This window comes from Diplotaxodon limnothrissa, linkage group LG8, assembly GCF_057381915.1.
Source record: "Diplotaxodon limnothrissa isolate DT_005_m linkage group LG8, D_limnothrissa_male_GT1.1, whole genome shotgun sequence".
Classification (NCBI taxonomy): domain Eukaryota; kingdom Metazoa; phylum Chordata; class Actinopteri; order Cichliformes; family Cichlidae; genus Diplotaxodon; species Diplotaxodon limnothrissa.
In genome coordinates, this window is record NC_140603.1 from 16,950,812 (window position 1) to 16,977,117 (window position 26,306).

At 43.3% G+C, this 26,306-nt stretch overlaps 1 pseudogene; it reads left to right on the plus strand.

The window, feature by feature from the left end:
* Positions 1–576: 576 nt before the first annotated feature.
* On the plus strand, positions 577–26,306 carry LOC146626671 (IgGFc-binding protein-like; annotated as a pseudogene).

The window sequence follows — 26,306 nt, forward strand, 5'->3', positions numbered from 1 at the left end:
CTGGAATACAGGGCTGGAACGTCTATTACCGCAGGACCGTCATTCCACTTGATTTCATCCATAACCCGGCGCGTACCATAAGAACGCGGAAGGTCACCTTTCGCGTTCCTCAGGAACGCCATGGGACGTGACAAAACGTCGGGATGTTACGCCTCGGGAGTGAGAACGGTCTGTATTATCAGATTTTCCCAAAAACTCACTGAAAAGCATTGAGTTGATCCAAAATGCTGCAGTACGGACAGGGACTAAAAAGAAAGAACATATTTCTCCTATCCTAGCTTCCCTTCTTTTGCTCCCTGTTAAAGCCAGATTCAAATGTAAAATTATTTTCCTCATATAGGTCTTGAACAATCAGGCCTCATCTTATCTTAATGAAATCATAGTGCCGTATCCTCCCAACAGAGCACATCTCAGACTGCTGTTAGGCATTGTTGGATTGTTGCAGTGGTCTCTCTGTTATTTGAGGGTCTTTAGTTTACAATATAAAGTGCCTTGAGGCAATTCCTGCTGTTATTTGACAGTACATGAAAAAAATGTAAGTTTTGAAAGTTTTTTCCTAAAGCTTTATGAATGTAAATGTCTGGACATTTAACACAAGGCATAAGGGACATTTCCTTTTATTCTTTTTAAGGTGAATTAGTGCAGCTGGGTGCTTCATTCTGGAGTGACAGGACCTGTGCACAGAAGTGCACATGTACCTCAACAGGCCTGCAGTGCCGCAATGAGCCGTGCTCCTTTTCACAGATCTGCAAGCCAGCTTCCTTCCAGTTCTCCTGTCAGACAGTGCCAAGAGGAACCTGCACCATAAGCGGTGATCCCCATTACTACACCTTTGATAACACAGTGTTTCACTTTCAAGGCACTTGCACGTATGTTCTCTCTGAGCAATGTAATAGTGGACGGCCCTACTACAGAGTAGAAGGCAAAAATGAGCACAGAGGCAGTACTCGAGTCTCTTGGACACGACTGGTGAAAGTGCATGTCTACAATGACACAATTGAGCTTGTCAAAGGACGTCGTGGTCAGGCTAAGGTTGGTCATTTTGATTCTGGATAAATTCTACACTTTATGACCAGATATACTTTTCTCACTTGATATATTTGCTGGTTTTTTTACAGGTTAACGGGAACTTTGCATTCACTCCATTCTCCCTTAGCAATGGCACCGTGCAGGTTTATGAGTCAGGTTTTTCTGTGTTTGTCAGCACTGACTTTGGTTTAGTGGTGTCTTATGACACAAATCATCATGTCCAGATCAGCTTGCCCTACACTTACCAGAATGGTACATGCGGTCTTTGTGGAAACTTCAATGGCATTCGTAGAGATGACTTTCAAACTCGTGACGGTGAGGTTGTGAGCTCTGATGTGGTTTTTGCTAACAGCTGGCAAGCATCTGGGGATGATGAGCCTGGCTGTGGGCCACAGTGCGGAGGTCTGGACTGTGCTGTTTGCACTGTAGAAGAGACAGCATTGTACAGCAACACTGACCACTGTGGTATCCTCAGCAGTAGTTCTGGACCTTTCACGGCTTGCCATCAGCAACTTCCTCCACAGTCCTTTGTGGACAGTTGTGTGTATGATCTGTGTGTAGGAGGAGGGTACCGACCTATTCTCTGTCAAGCCCTAAGTGTGTATGCAAGTCAGTGTCAACAAAGTGGTATTCGGCTACCAAGTTGGAGGATACCTGGCTTTTGTGGTATGTTAATCACTTTTTTTTTTTTGCATTATTTCAAAATATTATTGTATTAAAATTCCACCGATGTAAATATCGATGTTGTTCTCTTATGCCTAGAAATCCCATGTCCAGCCAACAGCCACTTTGAGTCTGAAGGCACAGGATGTCCACCTACCTGTGTTAATCCCAACTCTACCCATAACTGCCCTCTACCTCCCCAGGAAAGCTGCATCTGTGATTCAGGCTACATCCTCAGTGGTGGGGTCTGCGTCCCTCATGCTGAGTGTGGCTGCAGCTTTGAGGGCCGTTACTACCGCTCTGGACAAACTGTAATACTAGACGGAGACTGTGGGAGACGTTGTAGCTGCAGTTATGGCTCCATGACTTGCCACTCTCATGGTTGTGGCCCACTTGAATCATGCAGGGTGGAGGATGGAGAAAGAGGATGCAGACCAAATAGCTATGAAACATGCTGGATCAGAGGCCCAGGGTCATATCAGACATTTGATGGACTGACATACCAATATCCTGGGGCGTGTCGATTGACACTTGCCAAAGTTATGGGACTGTCCAGTCACCCACACTTCATGGTGACAGCAGAAAAAGTGCCAAGAGGCCAGCATGGTTTTGCACGAATTCTGCATTTTGAAGCAGAGGGGATACACGTATCTATTGAGATGGCAAGGAACAGTAAAGTGAAGGTAAGTGAATGGAACACTTACTTAAAATTATGTTCTTCCTTTAATATTTATTTATGTGTACACGGACACAATACTGTTTAAGTCTTGTTAACTGCAAAAAACTGGATGATCCTGCAGGTTAACGGTCAGCTGATCAGGCTACCTTTCAGCACTACATCCAACCGAATCCAGATCTTCCACAGCAGCATTTACAGTGTCATCATTCGCACCTCCTTTGGTGTAACTGTGCAGACAGTCTGGCCTCACTTTGTCCGTGTCACTGCTCCTGGTGTCTACGATGGTTCACTGGGTGGACTCTGTGGTAATTACAATGGTCATCCACATGATGACTTCAATACACCCAACGGTGTTCTGGTCAACAGTTCTCAGGACTTTGGAGACAGTTGGCGAGATGGCTCTCTGGCTGCTCACTGCGTGGAAAGCATGAACCAAAATTCTACAACTAATTACAATTCTACTGAGTACTGTGGCATTCTCAGCTCACCAGATGGGCCATTTGTACCCTGTTGGTCTGTGGTTGACCCAAGCCAGCAGGTGGATGTATGTGTGGAGATCATGGGGGGCTCTAACAATCCAGCATCAACCCTGTGTGGCGTCCTACGAGATTATGCACTAATGTGTCAACAGAAGGGTGTTGCCTTAGGACAATGGAGAAATGCAACTGGCTGTGGTAAGCATTCAACTGTTTTTGAATTACCGTAATTGTCGGGCTATAAGCCGCTACTTTTTGCACAAGCTTTGAACCCTGCGGCTTTTAGTCAGGTGCGGCTTTTCTATGGATTGTCCATGATTTTTGTGATATCGTAAGACGATTTGTTTTGTTTGTTCCGCTGTTGTACGGCACTACGTTGCCTGGCGGAAGGATCGGGGTTCAAGAGTGGTATGTTGGTCACATGTCCATCCGCCAGGCAACATAGTGCCGTACAAGTAGCGCGAAAAACAAACTTCAAAGTAGCGCTACGCGTTCAGCGGGAGTCGTGGATGATGAGCGGCGATAAACTTGCGAAAAGCAAGTTGTGCTCAACTCTACCGGTGGATTCTGACAGCGTGGAAAAGTGTGCAAACATCCACGATCACCAACGGATTTCGAAGGGCTGGACTGCTGCATGATGAAGAGGAGGACACCGCCACGGCCCTTCAGAGGGTGTTCGACTCCGACACTGACAATGACAATGAGGATTATCTTTGGTTTTGAAAGTGACAACGAAGGAAAGAAGCTGAGAGTGGATGACGAAGCCATCCTGAGCCTGTTCGTTTCCAACACTGGAGAAGAGGACTTTGGTGGTTTTAGTGCGCAGGAAGATGGTGGTGAATGACTGACTTTTCTTCTTGTTAAAGCCGTGTCACTGCACCTGAGCCTAAAAGGTAGTCCGAATCTATTTTTCTGGTGTGCTGTAGGTTACTGTTATGTACTACATTTGTTACTCATTTATGAAGCACAGCACATGTGCAAATATGTACCCATAACTTGTTTTTCAAAATATTAATAAAAGGGGTGTGTCTCCAAACAGCCATCTCATTCCTGACAATTCGCTTTGTGCATATTCTCTTACATATGATAAGTCAATATTGAAACACCTGCGGCTTTTAGTCAGGTGCGGCTAATGTATGTACAAAACAGGATTTTCCCCTGATTTTAGCTTGTGCGGCTAATATTCAGGTGCGCTTTGTAGTCCGGGAAATACGGTAATTCTAGCCATGATCTCCAAATGTTTAAAAATGCTTTTTTATGTTAACCTGTTTGTTTTTCTCCAGCACTAACCTGCCCATCAAACAGCCATTATGAACTCTGTGGAACCTCTTGTCCTTCTGCTTGCCCCAGCCTCTCTTTCCCCTTCACCTGTGATACTGTGTGCCAGGAGGGCTGTCAGTGTAACAGTGGTTTTATCCTCAATGGTGACCAGTGCGTTCCACCAACATCTTGTGGATGCTATCATCAAGGACGCTATCACCAAGGTGGTGAGCAGTTCTGGGATGGTGAAGAATGTCAGAGCTTGTGTACCTGTAACGGCACTACAGGGAACGTCCACTGTACTCCCAACTCCTGTGGGCCCCAGGAGTCCTGCCGTGTGGTGGAGGGCGAGTTTGGCTGCCATCCCAACCCTCATGGCACCTGCTCTGCTACTGGAGACCCTCACTACATCACCTTTGATCGTAAGGCCTATGACTTCCAAGGAACCTGCCGCTATGTTCTGGTGACCCTCTGTAATGCCACTGATGAGCTCAATCAGTTTTCCGTGGAAGCTAAGAATGAGGCATTGAATGGGCTTCCACTTTCAATAGTAGCTGAAGTTTTTGTGAATGTCTGGGGCTACGACGTGCATATGTCAAGGGACAGAAGAGGTTTGGTACAAGTAAGTAGTTAGTGATAGTTCTCATTCGATGATTGTTATGAACAATTTCAGGTGTATGAAGTAAATGGCAGCTACATATATTTTAGGGATATTTTTACTGCTGTGAATGAAAAAAATAACAGTTAAAAAGTAGAAAAACTACCCACTGATTTTCTTTGCATATCTCTTCTAGGTGAATGGAGTAACTAGAAATTTACCTATTATCTTGAATGAAGGTAATGTGTCTATCTATGCAACAGGATCTCGTATACTTGTCAGCACTAATTTTGGCTTGAGTGTTACCTATAATGGATATAGTGCAGTGTTTATCTCCGTACCACCAAATTACAGGTACAATTCCCACCCATCAAAGCTGCAGTAATTATTGTTTGACATGCTTTAAAAAACAGGATAATCCCAGCTATATAAATAATTTATTTACTAATAATTTATCCTTATGAAACTAACACAAGGACTATTGCTAACTGTTGTCATCAACAGAGAAAAAATATGTGGACTTTGTGGAAATTTCAATGGAAATCCAAATGATGACTTTCACACACCATCTGGAACGATAGTCACATCTCCAGATGAGTTTGGGAGAGCCTGGAAGGTGCCAGGCAACTACACGTGCAATGATGGCTGTGGCTCCTCCTGTCCACAGTGTGCCAATGAACAGTCTGCTAGAGATCAGTGTGAGGTGATACAGGCAGCTGATGGGCCCTTCAGTTTCTGCCACGAGGAGGTGGACCCGGCGCCATATTTCAACGACTGCGTGTTTGATGTATGTTTGTCAGGAAATCAAGGCCACGATCTCTTGTGCAGTGCCATTGAATCATATGTCAGTGCCTGTCAGTCTGCTAATGTTCGAATCTATCCCTGGAGAGAGAACACCACCTGCAGTGAGTCAACATGTCATTATATTTTATTTATATCTAAATGTACAAGAAATTTGCTAACCACTTCAGAAATAAAAAGTCCAACAATTTTACAATACTCACTGTATCCACACTGTATTACATTAAAAGTGGTATGTCTGACTAGTGCCATTTGTCACGTTTCTCACTTATTAAGCACTGGACTGTCCAGCCAACAGCCATTATGAGCTGTGCGGTACTGACTGTGGCCACACCTGTGCCAGTAGCATTGATGAAACCTGTGAGCAGTTCTGCTCTGAGGGATGTTTCTGTGATGAAGGCTTCATCAAGAGTGGGACCAGGTGTGTCCCAGTGGAAAGCTGTGGCTGCCAGTATGACGGATTCTACTATGATGTAAGACATATTAAAGTCAATAGTAAATACTCTTTGAAGTAATTCCCTTCAAATCAGCAGAATCAGCAGACTTGCCCTTCTTACATGTAGAAAGCTTCGTGAAGTGTTTTGGACTGTGACAAAGCTTAAAATTCAGAAATATATATTAAACAAACAACAGAGTCTATTATAGCTCAGTAATAATGTGGTAATATTGAGGTAACAAGGTAGAAACAGGAAGATAAAAACAAGATATATAGCAAATAATTGCCACTTCATTTCCAGAGTAATAACCAAGTGATCTAGTGAGTACTATTACATTTAAATCTATGTAATAACAGACCATAAATTATAAGTGATGATATGGATACAAATGTATGTACATGAGCTTAAAAAAAACCCAATTAGTAATAGTATAGTCACATTTACTAACAATTAAACACATTTTTATATATACTAACCTCATAATAATAGGGTAACAAGATACTAATATGATTTTAAGTTTTAATGTTTTGGGATACCATTACCATATTGCCATAATGCTGGAATGAATCCTGCCTCATTCACCAACATTCTTTTTTGTTTGACAACAGTATCACCGTAAATATTATGTTTAAATCTGATATCTTACCTGGAATCAATGTTGGTTTCTGTTCAATAACCAAGAAACAAGGCTACAAAATGCAAATTGACGTTACCTGGATACATGTGGTAGTTTAGGTCTAATAACCAGGAATCAGGGCTGCAACATGGAAAAAATGTTAGTTCCATGTTAATAACCGAATAAAATCCAGACCAAATGAAAAATTTCAGGAAGCATGATGAATACCTGGAAATGTGGTAGTTTCTATGAAATTGCAAATAATAGGGGTTGCAAAATGCAAAACTACAGTTTATAGTTTCATATAACTGAAATCTTAGGATCACAAAAAAGGTCTTCATTTGCTATCATATATTCAGCATAGCTATTATGACTGTTTTATATTACACCACTAAAAAGAAAATAATTAATATGTAGCTATACAAGCAGAATGATGCTCTAACTCTTTAAACTGCAGAATTTTTTTTTTTTTTGGGGGGGGGGGGGGGGGGGGGGGGTAACTGTTCCTAAATAAATGAATGCATTAAAACAATCAGTTGAAGATTATACAGCTACATCAGAACAGAACAATTTCTTGAAATTGTGGCATTTAGCATCTGTCCTTTCTGTGGGAGAAAGATCAACAGATATGAGTAGTTGCTCTGTCACAATATTTAGTACATTAATAGTTGCAGTTTGCAGTGATCTAGCAATTACTGCACTAAATCACCTACAATTAATGAAAACAAAATCCTTCAAAATGGTATATTAAGAACTGTATTTGTTGTATCAATTTGGCTATGATTTGGTGTGGTGTGGTTCACAGGCTGGCGAGTCCTTCTGGACAGATGGTTGCTCCCAGAGATGTGAATGTCACGCTCCAAATGACCTGCGATGTTCTGCCTCGTCTTGCACTCCTGAACAGCAGTGCTCCATCAGAGACGGCCAGCTGGGCTGTTACAATGCTACCACCTGCACAGTATCTTTCAAAGGTATCGTGTACATTTTCCCTGCTATGCAGATGATCTCCAGCTCTGTCAATGAAACCATGAGACTAAACTGTAGGAATGTCTTAAAGACATAAAGACATGGATGATCTTTAATTTTCTGCTTCAAATTCAGATAAAGATAAGATTATTGTACTCAGCTATAAAACTCTTACAAACATGATGTCTAACCAGATGCACACTCGGATTGGGATTACCGTGGCCTCCAGTAACACTAAGAGAAATGTTTGCATTGTTTTTGACCAGGTTGTGTCCTTCAGTGCTAATATTAAACAAATAATTAGAATGGCTTTCTTGCATTTTAATTAGAAAAATCCTATTTCAGAGTGACGCCAAAAAATTAGTTCATGCATTCATTACTTAACCCTTTAAAGCCGGTCGGAGCGGGCACGCTCTGTGTTGCATAACTATCTTTAAATCCTGGTAGCATTGCAACCACATAAGCTAGCACAATAATTTTTTTTGCATATGAAACCGGAGGAGTTGTACTTACATCTTATGCCACCAGCTTGTCCTAAGTCACAGTTTCCTTCCACATATAGCTTTGCAAAAACTGCATAAAAAGCACTTGCAGCAACAAAAACATAATATTCCAGAAACACGCTTTGCTGATTCGATCAGCTGTTTGTAACACTTCCTACATCCATCAGCGTGAACTATCGCATGTCCGCCATGTCCTGCCCAAAACCGGAAGTGATGTCATTTTCCGGAAATGTAGTTTTTTACCATCAGGGCCTCATGAGCCTACACTGGTGTTTTTAAAAGTTATGTTTGACTCTATGACTTTCTGTGTCGTTTCTGGGACGCTTAGGACTCATATTGCACTGCTGGAAATAGTTTATTTTGATGCATATGCTGTTTTTTTGCAAATTTGCACTATAATATTTATTTTCGTTTTTCCTGCAGTATATAAAAATTGGTGTATTTCAAAAATAAAACTATAAAGACACTCAAAATAAATTTCCTGTGGTGGGAAACTATTTTGTGCAACTTTTTTGTATTTAAAGTTTTGAGGGATAAGCCTCTTAAATTTCTCTAACTAGAAATATATGTTAAAAAAACAAAAACGATTTATTTTTTGTAGTTTATTGCACTTTTTTGCAATTTATGTAATTACTATGCACTTAATGCAGACATATTATTAAAATTTGGGCTATAATGGTTGTATTGATGTATATCAAATTGAAATGCTCCCAAAAATGGCACTACAGCATGTAAAAATATAAAGTAAGCTCTGGCGGACTTGGTTCTATGGTAGGTCTTAAAGGGTTAAAGTCTGGCCTACTGTGATTCGTTATTATCCAACACGTTCTCACTCTCAAAGTGTAACATTTTATGCTAGGTGACAAATTGTCAACATATTATGTTTTTGGACACCCAACACGTTCCTAAATGACGAGATCGGAAAAATGAGGGAATATGAGAACCGTTTGGTCTCAATCTACAAATGTTTGCTCTTTTTCTCAACATCGCTTGGGAAAACACTATTTCATGCCATTAAAGTACTGGTTAAGATTAGGAATAACGTTATGGTTAGGGTTAGGAATAAGGTTAGGTTTAGGGCTGGAATACAGGGCTGGAACCTCTATTACCGCAGGACCGTCATTCCACTTGATTTCATCCATAACCCGGCGCGTACCATAAGAACGCGGAAGGTCACCTTTCGCGTTCCTCAGGAACGCCATGGGACGTGACAAAACGTCGGGATGTTACGCCTCGGGAGTGAGAACGGTCTGTATTATCAGATTTTCCCAAAAACTCACTGAAAAGCATTGAGTTGATCCAAAATGCTGCAGTACGGACAGGGACTAAAAAGAAAGAACATATTTCTCCTATCCTAGCTTCCCTTCTTTTGCTCCCTGTTAAAGCCAGATTCAAATGTAAAATTATTTTCCTCATATAGGTCTTGAACAATCAGGCCTCATCTTATCTTAATGAAATCATAGTGCCGTATCCTCCCAACAGAGCACATCTCAGACTGCTGTTAGGCATTGTTGGATTGTTGCAGTGGTCTCTCTGTTATTTGAGGGTCTTTAGTTTACAATATAAAGTGCCTTGAGGCAATTCCTGCTGTTATTTGACAGTACATGAAAAAAATGTAAGGTTTGAAAGTTTTTTCCTAAAGCTTTATGAATGTAAATGTCTGGACATTTAACACAAGGCATAAGGGACATTTCCTTTTATTCTTTTTAAGGTGAATTAGTGCAGCTGGGTGCTTCATTCTGGAGTGACAGGACCTGTGCACAGAAGTGCACATGTACCTCAACAGGCCTGCAGTGCCGCAATGAGCCATGCTCCTTTTCACAGATCTGCAAGCCAGCTTCCTTCCAGTTCTCCTGTCAGACAGTGCCAAGAGGAACCTGCACCATAAGCGGTGATCCCCATTACTACACCTTTGATAACACAGTGTTTCACTTTCAAGGCACTTGCACGTATGTTCTCTCTGAGCAATGTAATAGTGGACGGCCCTACTACAGAGTAGAAGGCAAAAATGAGCACAGAGGCAGTACTCAAGTCTCTTGGACACGACTGGTGAAAGTGCATGTCTACAATGACACAATTGAGCTTGTCAAAGGACGTCGTGGTCAGGCTAAGGTTGGTCATTTTGATTCTGGATAAATTCTACACTTTATGACCAGATATTCTTTTCTCACTTGATATATTTGCTGGTTTTTTTACAGGTTAACGGGAACTTTGCATCCACTCCATTCTCCCTTAGCAATGGCACCGTGCAGGTTTATGAGTCAGGTTTTTCTGTGCTTGTCAGCACTGACTTTGGTTTAGCGGTGTCTTATGACACAAATCATCATGTTCAGATCAGCTTGCCCTACACTTACCAGAATGGTACATGCGGTCTTTGTGGAAACTTCAATGGCATTCGTAGAGATGACTTTCAAACTCGTGACGGTGAGGTTGTGAGCTCTGATGTGGTTTTTGCTAACAGCTGGCAAGCATCTGGGGATGATGAGCCTGGCTGTGGGCCACAGTGCGGAGGTCTGGACTGTGCTGTTTGCACTGTAGAAGAGACAGCATTGTACAGCAACACTGACCACTGTGGTATCCTCAGCAGTAGTTCTGGACCTTTCACGGCTTGCCATCAGCAACTTCCTCCACAGTCCTTTGTGGACAGTTGTGTGTATGATCTGTGTGTAGGAGGAGGGTACCGACCTATTCTCTGTCAAGCCCTAAGTGTGTATGCAAGTCAGTGTCAACAAAGTGGTATTCGGCTACCAAGTTGGAGGACACCTGGCTTTTGTGGTATGTTAATCACTTTTTTTTTTTTTTGCATTATTTCAAAATATTATTGTATTAAAATTCCACCGATGTAAATATCGATGTTGTTCTCTTATGCCTAGAAATCCCATGTCCAGCCAACAGCCACTTTGAGTCTGAAGGCACAGGATGTCCACCTACCTGTGTTAATCCCAACTCTACCCATAACTGCCCTCTACCTCCCCAGGAAAGCTGCATCTGTGATTCAGGCTACATCCTCAGTGGTGGGGTCTGCGTCCCTCATGCTGAGTGTGGCTGCAGCTTTGAGGGCCGTTACTACCGCTCTGGACAAACTGTAATACTAGACGGAGACTGTGGGAGACGTTGTAGCTGCAGTTATGGCTCCATGACTTGCCACTCTCATGGTTGTGGCCCACTTGAATCATGCAGGGTGGAGGATGGAGAAAGAGGATGCAGACCAAATAGCTATGAAACATGCTGGATCAGAGGCCCAGGGTCATATCAGACATTTGATGGACTGACATACCAATATCCTGGGGCGTGTCGATTGACACTTGCCAAAGTTATGGGACTGTCCAGTCACCCACACTTCATGGTGACAGCAGAAAAAGTGCCAAGAGGCCAGCATGGTTTTGCACGAATTCTGCATTTTGAAGCAGAGGGGATACACGTATCTATTGAGATGGCAAGGAACAGTAAAGTGAAGGTAAGTGAATGGAACACTTACTTAAAATTATGTTCTTCCTTTAATATTTATTTATGTGTACACGGACACAATACTGTTTAAGTCTTGTTAACTGCAAAAAACTGGATGATCCTGCAGGTTAACGGTCAGCTGATCAGGCTACCTTTCAGCACTACATCCAACCGAATCCAGATCTTCCACAGCAGCATTTACAGTGTCATCATTCGCACCTCCTTTGGTGTAACTGTGCAGACAGTCTGGCCTCACTTTGTCCGTGTCACTGCTCCTGGTGTCTACAATGGTTCACTGGGTGGACTCTGTGGTAATTACAATGGTCATCCACATGATGACTTCAATACACCCAACGGTGTTCTGGTCAACAGTTCTCAGGACTTTGGAGACAGTTGGCGAGATGGCTCTCTGGCTGCTCACTGCGTGGAAAGCATGAACCAAAATTCTACAACTAATTACAATTCTACTGAGTACTGTGGCATTCTCAGCTCACCAGATGGGCCATTTGTACCCTGTTGGTCTGTGGTTGACCCAAGCCAGCAGGTGGATGTATGTGTGGAGATCATGGGGGGCTCTAACAATCCAGCATCAACCCTGTGTGGCGTCCTACGAGATTATGCACTAATGTGTCAACAGAAGGGTGTTGCCTTAGGACAATGGAGAAATGCAACTGGCTGTGGTAAGCATTCAACTGTTTTTGAATTACCGTAATTGTCGGGCTATAAGCCGCTACTTTTTGCACAAGCTTTGAACCCTGCGGCTTTTAGTCAGGTGCGGCTTTTCTATGGATTGTCCATGATTTTTGTGATATCGTAAGACGATTTGTTTTGTTTGTTCCGCTGTTGTACGGCACTACGTTGCCTGGCGGAAGGATCGGGGTTCAAGAGTGGTATGTTGGTCACATGTCCATCCGCCAGGCAACATAGTGCCGTACAAGTAGCGCGAAAAACAAACTTCAAAGTAGCGCTACGCGTTCAGCGGGAGTCGTGGATGATGAGCGGCGATAAACTTGCGAAAAGCAAGTTGTGCTCAACTCTACCGGTGGATTCTGACAGCGTGGAAAAGTGTGCAAACATCCACGATCACCAACGGATTTCGAAGGGCTGGACTGCTGCATGATGAAGAGGAGGACACCGCCACGGCCCTTCAGAGGGTGTTCGACTCCGACACTGACAATGACAATGAGGATTATCTTTGGTTTTGAAAGTGACAACGAAGGAAAGAAGCTGAGAGTGGATGACGAAGCCATCCTGAGCCTGTTCGTTTCCAACACTGGAGAAGAGGACTTTGGTGGTTTTAGTGCGCAGGAAGATGGTGGTGAATGACTGACTTTTCTTCTTGTTAAAGCCGTGTCACTGCACCTGAGCCTAAAAGGTAGTCCGAATCTATTTTTCTGGTGTGCTGTAGGTTACTGTTATGTACTACATTTGTTACTCATTTATGAAGCACAGCACATGTGCAAATATGTACCCATAACTTGTTTTTCAAAATATTAATAAAAGGGGTGTGTCTCCAAACAGCCATCTCTTTCCTGACAATTCGCTTTGTGCATATTCTCTTACATATGATAAGTCAATATTGAAACACCTGCGGCTTTTAGTCAGGTGCGGCTAATGTATGTACAAAACAGGATTTTCCCCTGATTTTAGCTTGTGCGGCTAATATTCAGGTGCGCTTTGTAGTCCGGGAAATACGGTAATTCTAGCCATGATCTCCAAATGTTTAAAAATGCTTTTTTATGTTAACCTGTTTGTTTTTCTCCAGCACTAACCTGCCCATCAAACAGCCATTATGAACTCTGTGGAACCTCTTGTCCTTCTGCTTGCCCCAGCCTCTCTTTCCCCTTCACCTGTGATACTGTGTGCCAGGAGGGCTGTCAGTGTAACAGTGGTTTTATCCTCAATGGTGACCAGTGCGTTCCACCAACATCTTGTGGATGCTATCATCAAGGACGCTATCACCAAGGTGGTGAGCAGTTCTGGGATGGTGAAGAATGTCAGAGCTTGTGTACCTGTAACGGCACTACAGGGAACGTCCACTGTACTCCCAACTCCTGTGGGCCCCAGGAGTCCTGCCGTGTGGTGGAGGGCGAGTTTGGCTGCCATCCCAACCTTCATGGCACCTGCTCTGCCTCTGGAGACCCTCACTACATCACCTTTGATCGCAAGGCCTATGACTTCCAAGGAACCTGCCGCTATGTTCTGGTGACCCTCTGTAATGCCACTGATGAGCTCAATCAGTTCTCCGTGGAAGCTAAGAATGAGGCATTGAATGGGCTTCCACTTTCAATAGTAGCTGAAGTTTTTGTGAATGTCTGGGGCTACGACGTGCATATGTCAAGGGACAGAAGAGGTTTGGTACAAGTAAGTAGTTAGTGATAGTTCTCATTCGATGATTGTTATGAACAATTTCAGGTGTATGAAGTAAATGGCAGCTACATATATTTTAGGGATATTTTTACTGCTGTGAATGAAAAAAATAACAATTAAAAAGTAGAAAAACTACCCACTGATTTTCTTTGCATATCTCTTCTAGGTGAATGGAGTAACTAGAAATTTACCTATTGTCTTGAATGAAGGTAATGTGTCTATCTATGCAACAGGATCTCGTATACTTGTCAGCACTAATTTTGGCTTGAGTGTTACCTATAATGGATATAGTGCAGTGTTTATCTCCGTACCACCAAATTACAGGTACAATTCCCACCCATCAAAGCTGAAGTAATTTTTGTTTGACATGCTTTAAAAAACAGGATAATCCCAGCTATATAAATAATTTATTTACTAATAATTTATCCTTATGAAACTAACACAAGGACTATTGCTAACTGTTGTCATCAACAGAGAAAAAATATGTGGACTTTGTGGAAATTTCAATGGAAATCCAAATGATGACTTTCACACACCATCTGGAACGATAGTCACATCTCCAGATGAGTTTGGGAGAGCCTGGAAGGTGCCAGGCAACTACACGTGCAATGATGGCTGTGGCTCCTCCTGTCCACAGTGTGCCAATGAACAGCCTGCTAGAGATCAGTGTGAGGTGATACAGGCAGCTGATGGGCCCTTCAGTTTCTGCCACGAAGAGGTGGACCCGGCGCCATATTTCAACGACTGCGTGTTTGATGTATGTTTGTCAGGAAATCAAGGCCACGATCTCTTGTGCAGTGCCATTGAATCATATGTCAGTGCCTGTCAGTCTGCTAATGTTCGAATCTATCCCTGGAGAGAGAACACCACCTGCAGTGAGTCAACATGTCATTATATTTTATTTATATCTAAATGTACAAGAAATTTGCTAACCACTTCAGAAATAAAATGTCCAATAATTTTACAATACTCACTGTATCCACACTGTATTACATTAAAAGTGGTATGTCTGACTAGTGCCATTTGTCACGTTTCTCACTTATTAAGCACTGGACTGTCCAGCCAACAGCCATTATGAGCTGTGCGGTACTGACTGTGGCCACACCTGTTCCAGTCACATTGATGAAACCTGTGAGCAGTTCTGCTCTGAGGGATGTTTCTGTGATGAAGGCTTCATCAAGAGTGGGACCAGGTGTGTCCCAGTGGAACGCTGTGGCTGCCAGTATGACGGATTCTACTATGATGTAAGACATATTAAAGTCAATAGTAAATACTCTTTGAAGTAATTCCCTTCAAATCAGCAGAATCAGCAGACTTTCCCTTCTTACATTTAGAAAGCTTCGTGAAGTGTTTTGGACTGTGACAAAGCTTAAAATTCAGAAATATATATTAAACAAACAACAGAGTCTATTACAGCTCAGTAATAATGTGGTAATATTGAGGTAACAAGGTGGAAACAGGAAGATAAAAACTAGATATATAGCAAATAATTGCCACTTCATTTCCAGAGTAATAACCAAGTGATCTAGTGAGTACTATTACATTTAAATCTATGTAATAACAGACCATAAATTATAAGTGATAATATGGATACAAATGTATGTACATGAGCTTAAAAAAACAATTAGTAATAGTATAGTCACAATCACTAGCAATAAAACACATTTTTATATATACTAACCTCATAATAATAGGGTAACAAGATACTAATATGATTTTAAGTTTTAATGTTTTGGGATACCATTACCATATTGCCATAATGCTGGAATGAATCCTGCCTCATCCACCAACATTCTTTTTTGTTTGACCACAGTATCACCGTAAATATTATGTTTAAATCTAATATCTGGTTTTCACTGCCGTATGCATAGCCAAGAAAACAGTCCTCATGAACTGGAAAAATAAAAACAATCTTAATTCTAACCAATATAGAAATTATCTATTAGATTACATTAGTCTTGACACAGCCTCTGCCACCACATCAGATCAATTGCTCTGGGCTCCTTTGATCAGCTCCATCACCTAGTGGGGGTCGGGGGTCATAGTTTGGTCCCGCCTTCAGTGTTGTGATTGGTGTGGGGGTAGGGACAGGCTTAGGGCGTCGGGGGGTTCCCCGGAGGCATCTTCCTTGGGGGGCTCAACCCGGGGTAGCGGTCATGTCCGGTTGGGGGCTCTTTTGGCTCTCGTGTGACTGTTTCCTCGTGGCTGCGTGCAGCGGGGCTAGGGGAGGGTCTGTGCTGACGGACGTGGGTTACTGACCTGGTAGCCTGTCTGCCCCTGGGTGGGTCCGGGATGGGCGTGAGGTTCTGGGGGCGCTCCGTCCCTGGGCTGGGGCCCTGGCCGGGCCTCGGGGCCTTGGGTCCAGGTTTGTGTGTTGCCGGGGTTGTGGGCGGGTGGGTGCATGGGGGCCCATCCCTGGCGCAGGGTGTCGCCGGTGCGTCGAGCCACCTGGGGGGCTCTTCAACTGGTGGGGGAGATTGTCACACCTTGCAGGAGCTTTCCTCTCCTCACGAACTCTCTGAAGGAGGGGGAGATACAGGAGAGGTGGAGGAAGATCTCAGCCTGGGCGTCTATTGTCTCATGTAGTCTGGAAGATGAGTGGATGGTGGGGTGGGTGCAGTTTTCTCTGTGGTGGGGTTGGGTGGACTGTCCCGGGCTCTGTGGGGCCGGGGGGCGCTGCTGCGCTGGCCCCCGGTCTGGATGGGCCTGGGCCCCCTTTCAATGGCGGGTTGCGGAGTATGGGAGTGCCTACTGGGTTCAGCGGGGGAGCTGGCCCCAGGGAGGGGTCACCTGCCCCTCCCTTCCTTCCCTCCCCATCTCCAGCTGCCTCCCTCTTCCCGCTCCACCACAACCACCCACACATGCAGGGCCTTGGAGTAGGGGTATGTCACCAGGGTGCAGAGGAGGCTACCCCCCCCCCCCCCCCCCCCCCCCCCCCTCTGTCCCCTTCTGGCTGCCTCTGCCTCAATTTTATCCCACAACTTAGACATTCACGTTACTCACACTCTCATTACACATACATATAGGATCTTGGGGGTGGGCACGATACACGGAGTCCAAAAGACCATCAGGGTGTACACCTCACCCCTGGCGTCGTTGCCCACCTCTCAATTTTAAATACACGTAGACATTGAGGGCTAGCAGGAGGGACTATGCGCTTACCTGCTGCTCTCTGGCAGATAGCTCCATGCCCTCCTGGGTTTTAAATGCACCTTAGAACACACATGCATCAACACTACAATGAGCGGGTGGAGGGAGGTTTGGAGTCTTCTCTCACCCCCATTCTCTGCGGCCTGCTGGAGCGGGGGGGCTAGGAGGAGTTGGCCGTCCGACTGCGGTCTGGAGTGTGGGGCCTCCCTGCTGCTGCGGAGTCGGGGCGATCTGCCTCTCCCCACCGCAGGGAAAAGGGTAACACCACCTGGGTCTGGGTGCAGTTCCCCCCTCCAGGGGCAAGGGTACCTAGACCCGGTTCGTAGAGTACGCTTGGGGAGTGTGATCGTGTGTACAGTGTCTCTTTATGTCTGTCTCCACGTTGGTTGAGTGTGGAGTAAGTGTATATGAGAGCATGAGGGTGGGAATGGATGTTTGTGTCTGTGTGTGCCTGTATGTCTGTGTCTATATGTCAGGTTGGGTATCAGACGCCACCTCTCTGGGGACATCTCAGGCCCTCCAAGGTTTGGAGGCCTATCTCCACCCACCACCACTTCCCCTGCCAGTGACGGACTCCCTCAGGTGTCGGTGCGTTGGTGGTTCTTTGTGTCTCGGGGTGGGCGTCTGGGTACACACTGGCTCACTCCTTGGCGGCCGCTTATCGGGGCCTGGAGCCTGGGGCTCGCTCGGGCCACTTCGGAGGTGGGGTGCCCCCGGCCTCTCGGCCTGGGGCTCGGTCACTCAGGCACAGCTAGCTGCCGGCGGAGCTCACGGGCGCGTCACTGCAACTCCCCCTGGCTTCTGCTCTGCGGCTGCTGAGTGAGCCCTCATCTGGGACTCTCCTCAGCTCTTACTGGGACAGTGGCGCGGCTGCCCCTCTGTTGGTCTTCCTTGGTCTCTTGTGTTCTGGGGGCCTCTGGATGTCTGGAGTTTTGATCTCCTCCATACCTGCTTCATACCCTGGAGGACGGGGCTGTGGCTCCCCACACTCCCTAGCAGATCGCTACATGGAGAAACCTTTGGAATGCAAGCATGCTGATCCACACAGGTATGCACACAGGTGTACACACGGGTATTCACAGACGCGGACTACAGCTTTCTTGGCTGCTGCCTCAAAGCACATTGTGCGCTGTCTATCTTGCGTGCTGCACAATATCGTTTATTATTTAGTATCTACTGATATCTACTGCTAGCTAGTTTATTGTGATGGTGCTATTTTTTTATTATGTTGCTCTTTGTTGTTTGCTTTCTCTTCTGTTTTTTTTCTCCCTACAGGTGACCCAGGTGTTTTGTTTTTTTGTTTGTTTGTTTTTTCTTTCTTCCCCCCCCTTCTCACCGTCTCTTCTCCCCTTTGGTTTTCTTTCTCTCCCTCTCTTTCTTTCATTCTTTCTCCCTGTCCTATCCCCCAGTCATGTCTGTCCCGTTTGTAGCAACTGAAAATAAAATAAATTCATAATTATAATAAAGGTCAATCAAATGGACCAATATGGCAAGGCCATGATGATCCACTTGGTAAAATAAATCCGCTTGGCATCTTTCTTGGCCTTAAGACAACAATTCTGATGGCTAAAGATCCAAACGGGACACAAAAAAGAAAAAGAAAAAAAAAAAAGATCTGATATCTTACCTGGAATCAATGTTGGTTTCTGTTCAATAACCAAGAAACAAGGCTACAAAATGCAAATTGACGTTACCTGGAAACATGTGGTAGTTTAGGTCTAATAACCAGGAATCAGGGCTGCAACATGGAAAAAATATTAGTTCCATGTTAATAACCAAATAAAATCCAAACCAAATGAAAAATTTCAGGAAGCATGATGAATACCTGGAAACGTGGTAGTTTCTATGAAATAGCAAATAATAGGGGTTGCAAAATGCAAAACTACAGTTTATAGTTTCATATAACTGAAATCTTAGGATCACAAAAAAGGTCTTCATTTGCTATCATATATTCAGCATAGCTATTATGACTGTTTTATATTACACCACTAAAAAGAAAATAATTAATATGTAGCTATACAGGCAGAATGATGCTCTAACTCTTTAAACTGCATTTTAAATAAATAAATAAAAATCTGTCCCTAAATAAATGAATGCATTAAACAATCAGTTGAAGATTATACAGCTACATCAGAACGATTAAAAACCTTTTTCATGCAGCTCTGTTCCACATATTTCTTGAAATTGTAGCATTTAGCATCTGTCCTCTCTGTGGGAGAAAGTTCAAAAGTTGTCAAACTAGTTGTCAAAATATTTATTATATTATTAGTTGCAGTTTGCAGTGATCTAGCAATTATTGCACTAAATCACCTACAATTAATGAAAACAAAACCCTTCAAAATGGTATTTTAAGAACTATATTTGTTGTATCAATTTGGCTATGATTTGGTGTGGTGTGGTTCACAGGCTGGCGAGTCCTTCTGGACAGACGGTTGCTCCCAGAGATGTGAATGTCACGCTCCAAATGACCTACGATGTTCTGCCTCGTCTTGCACTCCTGAACAGCAGTGCTCCATCAGAGACGGCCAGCTGGGCTGTTATGATGCCATGTCCACCTGCACTGTGTGGGGGGATCCACACTACATCACCTTTGATGGAGCTTTGGCTCATTTCCAGGGAACTTGCTCCTACATCATCACTGAGAGCACAAACCACGGCACTAACGAAACACAGTTTCAGGTGATAGCCACCAACAATCACCGTGGAAACAACCGTGTGTCATTTGTGTCTGCAGTGGACATATATCTCTCAAATCATCCAGAAAGTGTGTACATCAGGATCGGACCCAATAAAAGAGTAACGGTAAACTATCTATCACTTTTAAGATGAACAGCATTCTACTTTGTCTAATCTGCACAAAAGTAACAACACACACTTATTGCATCTCTTGTCCTCTCAGGTAAATGGAAATTATGCTTCTCTTCCCACCACAGTGGGAATCTTAGCTCAGGTGGTAAGGCAGGGAAGCTACATAGTGGTTGATGCCTCTGACTTGCTAGTCCAGTTTGATGGTCAGAGCACTTTGCTGGTCAGACTGGGCCAAAACCGTCATGACAGAGTCACAGGGATGTGTGGAAACTCTAACAATAATCCTTCAGATGACAAAGTCTTACCCAATGGCACACTGGCACAAAATGATAATTATTTTGGACACAGCTGGAAGTCACCCACCAGCCAACCAGGGTGAGTTGCAATGGAAATCACTATTGATGCTTCAACAAGGCAGTAGCTGATGGCAGTATGATTTGTCTTTTCCAGATGTGGCTCCACTGATGAAGATGATGATGGACTGAATGACTGTACCTTTAGAGAAGAATATTCCCAACTCTGCAGTGTCATCACCAACACCACCGGCCCATTCAGCACCTGCCACCTGCACTCTGACCCCCAGCCATTTTTCTCTTCCTGTGTCTACGACCTCTGCCTCTACACTCCAGCCAATGGCATGCTGTGTTCCGCTGTCTCCGCCTATGAGAAAACCTGCTCTGTTCTAGGGCTAGACATCCCTGACTGGCGCTCTGCTTTGCATTGTGGTATGTTTGCACTGCTCAAATTAGACATTTAATAAAAATTTAAATCATTCCCATTCATCACTGATGATCCTTTCTCTGTGTCTGCAGAGGAGTCAGACCCCTGTGAAAAGCTGGACTGCACAGAGCACGAGTGGTGTGGTGAGAAGGACGGTGTCTATGGCTGCTTCTGTAATGAGCACCACCATCGGCCAAACAATGAGAGCTTCGGTGCGGGCTAACTAAAACCTTCAGCAGTATCTGTAGTGTATTTATTGCATTAGTCAGCCTTTATATTAAGCAGTCAAGTCAACAAATGTCTTTCAAATCAGTATTGATGACTCAGCTTTAAAAAATATCATGCCATAATGGGTCAGATTGTGTTTCTCTCTCCTTCTTAGACTCGTCCATCACTTGTGTCAGTAGTTCTGGCACCATATCTCTGTCCCGCTGTCAGCTGTTTGAGGCCGGCTTCCACTCTGATGCCCTCCATCTTCGAGATGAAACCTGCAACGGGACTCTTGAGGATGGTCGACTGGTTTTCCACTTCAACAGTGATGACCAGCTTTGTGGGACAATGCTGAGGGTACAATTAGTACATTGAAGGAATCTTTTTGATTCTTTCACTGTACTAGCATTTCATTCATTGTAGAGCATTTTTGATGGCAACCTAAACTATGCTTAAACTCTTTTGTCTTCTTACTCTTAAGAGCAACGGGACCCATTTCAGTTATGAGAACACTATCAGCGGGGATGTGGACCCTCATGATGGCCTTATAAGTCGTGAGAAGAGCATCCACCTGTACTTCTCCTGTGACTATCCTCTGACCCAGAACCTGTCTATGGAAGTTGGCATCAACCCTGTAGAAAGGTGATAACCAAAACACCATCTGGCTTACATTGTTTTGTTTTTTACTTTTTCGTCATATGACATTGTGGTTGTTGCTCTTCCAAATAAACATAGCTGTGTGAGCTTTATAGAACTTTATATCACTGTTCGATTGTCTTCATAACAATCTGACCATGTGAATGACCATCGTTTTATTCTGTTTTGTTTAATACCAACATTGTTCTAATGCGTTCATTTTTTGTACACCCACACTGATACCTCATGTTGTTTTGATTTCCAAGGGTCTGTGTTCCTCACGCTGAGTGTGGCTGCAGCTTAGAGGGCCGTTACTACCGCTCTGGACAAACTGTAATATTAGACAAAAACTGTGGGAGACGTTGTAGCTGCAGTTATGGCTCCATAACTTTCCACTCTCAAGGTTGTGGCCCATTTGAATCATGCAGGCTGGAGAATGGAGAAGGAAGATGCAGACCAAATAGCTATGAAACATGCTGGATCAGAGGCCCAGGGTCATATCAGACATTTGATGGACTGACATACCAATATCCTGGGGCGTGTCGATTGACACTTGCCAAAGTTATGGGACTGTCCAGTCACCCACACTTCATGGTGACAGCAGAAAAAGTGCCAAGAGGCCAGCAAGGTTTTGCACGAATTCTGCATTTTGAAGCAGAGGGGATACACGTATCTATTGAGATGGCAAGGAACAGTAAAGTGAAGGTAAGTGAATGGAACACTTACTTAAAATTATGTTCTTCCTTTAATATTTATTTATGTGTACACAGACTCAATACTGTTTAAGTCTTGTTAACTGCAAAAAACTGGATGATCCTGCAGGTTAACGGTCAGCTGATCAGGCTACCTTTCAGCACTACATCCAACCGAATCCAGATCTTCCACAGCAGCATTTACAGTGTCATCATTCGCACCTCCTTTGGTGTAACTGTGCAGACAGTCTGGCCTCACTTTGTCCGTGTCACTGCTCCTGGTGTCTACAATGGTTCACTGGGTGGACTCTGTGGTAATTACAATGGTCATCCACATGATGACTTCAATACACCCAACGGTGTTCTGGTCAACAGTTCTCAGGACTTTGGAGACAGTTGGCGAGATGGCTCTCTGGCTGCTCACTGCGTGGAAAGCATGAACCAAAATTCTACAACTAATTACAATTCTACTGAGTACTGTGGCATTCTCAGCTCACCAGATGGGCCATTTGTACCCTGTTGGTCTGTGGTTGACCCAAGCCAGCAGGTGGATGTATGTGTGGAGATCATGGGGGGCTCTAACAATCCAGCATCAACCCTGTGTGGCGTCCTACGAGATTATGCACTAATGTGTCAACAGAAGGGTGTTGCCTTAGGACAATGGAGAAATGCAACTGGCTGTGGTAAGCATTCAACTGTTTTTGAATTAATTCTAGCCATGATCTCCAAATGTTTAAAAATGCTTTTTTATGTTAACCTGTTTGTTTTTCTCCAGCACTAACCTGCCCATCAAACAGCCATTATGAACTCTGTGGAACCTCTTGTCCTTCTGCTTGCCCCAGCCTCTCTTTCCCCTTCACCTGTGATACTGTGTGCCAGGAGGGCTGTCAGTGTAACAATGGTTTTATCCTCAATGGTGACCAGTGCGTTCCACCAACATCTTGTGGATGCTATCATCAAGGACGCTATCACCAAGGTGGTGAGCAGTTCTGGGATGGTGAAGAATGTCAGAGCTTGTGTACCTGTAACGGCACTACAGGGAGCGTCCACTGTACTCCCAACTCCTGTGGGCCCCAGGAGTCCTGCCGTGTGGTGGAGGGCGAGTTTGGCTGCCATCCCAACCCTCATGGCACCTGCCTTGCTACTGGAGGCCCTCACTACATCACCTTTGATCGTAAGGCCTATTACTTCCAAGGAACCTGCCGCTATGTTCTGGTGACCCTCTGTAATGCCACTGATGAGCTCAATCAGTTTTCCGTGGAAACTAAGAATGAGGCATTGAATGGGCGTCCACTTTCAATACTAGCTGAAGTTTTTGTGAATGTCTGGGGCTACAACGTGCATATGTCAAGGGACAGAAGAGGTTTGGTACAAGTAAGTAGTTAGTGATAGTTCTCATTCGATGATTGTTATGAACAATTTCAGGTGTATGAAGTAAATGGCAGCTACATATATTTTAGGGATATTTTTACTGCTGTGAAAGAAAAACAATAACAATTAAAAAGTAGAAAAACTACCCACTGATTTTCTTTGCATATCTCTTCTAGGTGAATGGAGTACCTAGAAATTTACCTATTATCTTGAATGAAGGTAATGTGTCTATCTATGCAACAGGATCTCGTATACTTGTCAGCACTAATTTTGGCTTGAGTGTTACCTATAATGGATATAGTGCAGTGTTTATCTCCGTACCACCAAATTACAGGTACAATTCCCACCCATCAACGCTGCAGTAATTATTGTTTGACATGCTTTAAAAAACAGGATAATCCCAGCTATATAAATAATTTATTTACTAATAATTTATCCTTATGAAACTAACACAAGGACTATTGCTAACTGTTGTCATCAACAGAGAAAAAATATGTGGACTTTGTGGAAATTTCAATGGAAATCCAAATGATGACTTTCACACACCATCTGGAACGATAGTCACATCTCCAGATGAGTTTGGGAGAGCCTGGAAGGTGCCAGGCAACTACACGTGCAATGATGGCTGTGGCTCCTCCTGTCCACAGTGTGCCAATGAACAGCCTACTAGAGATCAGTGTGAGGTGATACAGGCAGCTGATGGGCCCTTCAGTTTCTGCCACGAAGAGGTGGACCCGGCGCCATATTTCAACGACTGCGTGTTTGATGTATGTTTGTCAGGAAATCAAGGCCACGATCTCTTGTGCAGTGCCATTGAATCATATGTCAGTGCCTGTCAGTCTGCTAATGTTCGAATCTATCCTTGGAGAGAGAACACCACCTGCAGTGAGTCAACATGTCATTATATTTTATTTATATCTAAATGTACAAGAAATTTGCTAACCACTTCAGAAATAAAAAGTCCAACAATTTTACAATACTCACTGTATCCACACTGTATTACATTAAAAGTGGTATGTCTGACTAGTGCCATTTGTCACGTTTCTCACTTATTAAGCACTGGACTGTCCAGCCAACAGCCATTATGAGCTGTGCGGTACTGACTGTGGCCACACCTGTTCCAGTCACATTGATGAAACCTGTGAGCAGTTCTGCTCTGAGGGATGTTTCTGTGATGAAGGCTTCATCAAGAGTGGGACCAGATGTGTCCCAGTGGAAAGCTGTGGCTGCCAGTATGACGGATTCTACTATGATGTAAGACATATTAAAGTCAATAGTAAATACTCTTTGAAGTAATTCCCTTCAAATCAGCAGAATCAGCAGACTTGCCCTTCTTACATTTAGAAAGCTTCGTGAAGTGTTTTGGACTGTGACAAAGCTTAAAATTCAGAAATATATATTAAAGAAACAACAGAGTCTATTATAGCTCAGTAATAATGTGGTAATATTGAGGTAACAAGGTAGAAACAGGAAGATAAAAACAAGATATATAGCAAATAATTGCCACTTCATTTCCAGAGTAATAACCAAGTGATCTAGTGAGTACTATTACATTTAAATCTATGTAATAACAGACCATAAATTATAAGTGATAATATGGATACAAATGTATGTACATGAGCTTAAAAAAACCCAATTAGTAATAGTATAGTCACATTTACTAACAATTAAACACATTTTTATATATACTAACCTCATAATAATAGGGTAACAAGATACTAATATGATTTTAAGTTTTAATGTTTTGGGATACCATTACCATTTTGCCATAATGCTGGAATGAATCCTGCCTCATTCACCAACATTCTTTTTTGTTTGACAACAGTATCACCGTAAATATTATGTTTAAATCTGATATCTTACCTGGAATCAATGTTGGTTTCTGTTCAATAACCAAGAAACAAGGCTACAAAATGCAAACTGACATTACCTGGAAACATGTGGTAGTTTAGGTCTAATAACCAGGAATCAGGGCTGCAACATGGAAAAAATGTTAGTTCCATGTTAATAACCGAATAAAATCCAAACCAAATGAAAAATTTCAGGAAGCATGATGAATACCTGGAAATGTGGTAGTTTCTATGAAATAGCAAATAATAGGGGTTGCAAAATGCAAAACTACAGTTTATAGTTTCATATAACTGAAATCTTAGGATCACAAAAAAAGGTCTTCATTTGCTATCATATATTCAGCATAGCTATTATGACTGTTTTATATTACACCACTAAAAAGAAAATAATTAATATGTAGCTATACAAGCAGAATGATGCTCTAACTCTTTAAACTGCAGAATTTTGGGGGGGGAAAATTCTGTCCCTAAATAAATGAATGCATTAAAACAATCAGTTGAAGATTATACAGCTACATCAGAACAGAACAATTTCTTGAAATTGTGGCATTTAGCATCTGTCCTTTCTGTGGGAGAAAGATCAACAGATATGAGTAGTTGCTCTGTCACAATATTTAGTACATTAATAGTTGCAGTTTGCAGTGATCTAGCAATTACTGCACTAAATCACCTACAATTAATGAAAACAAAATCCTTCAAAATGGTATTTTAAGAACTATATTTGTTGTATCAATTTGGCTATGATTTGGTGTGGTGTGGTTCACAGGCTGGCGAGTCCTTCTGGACAGACGGTTGCTCCCAGAGATGTGAATGTCACGCTCCAAATGACCTGCGATGTTCTGCCTCGTCGTGCACTCCTGAACAGCAGTGCTCCATCAGAGACGGCCAGCTGGGCTGTTACAATGCTACCACCTGCACAGTATCTTTCAAAGGTATCGTGTACATTTTCCCTGCTATGCAGATGATCTCCAGCTCTGTCAATGAAAGTATGAGACTAAACTGTAGGAATGTCTTAAAGACATAA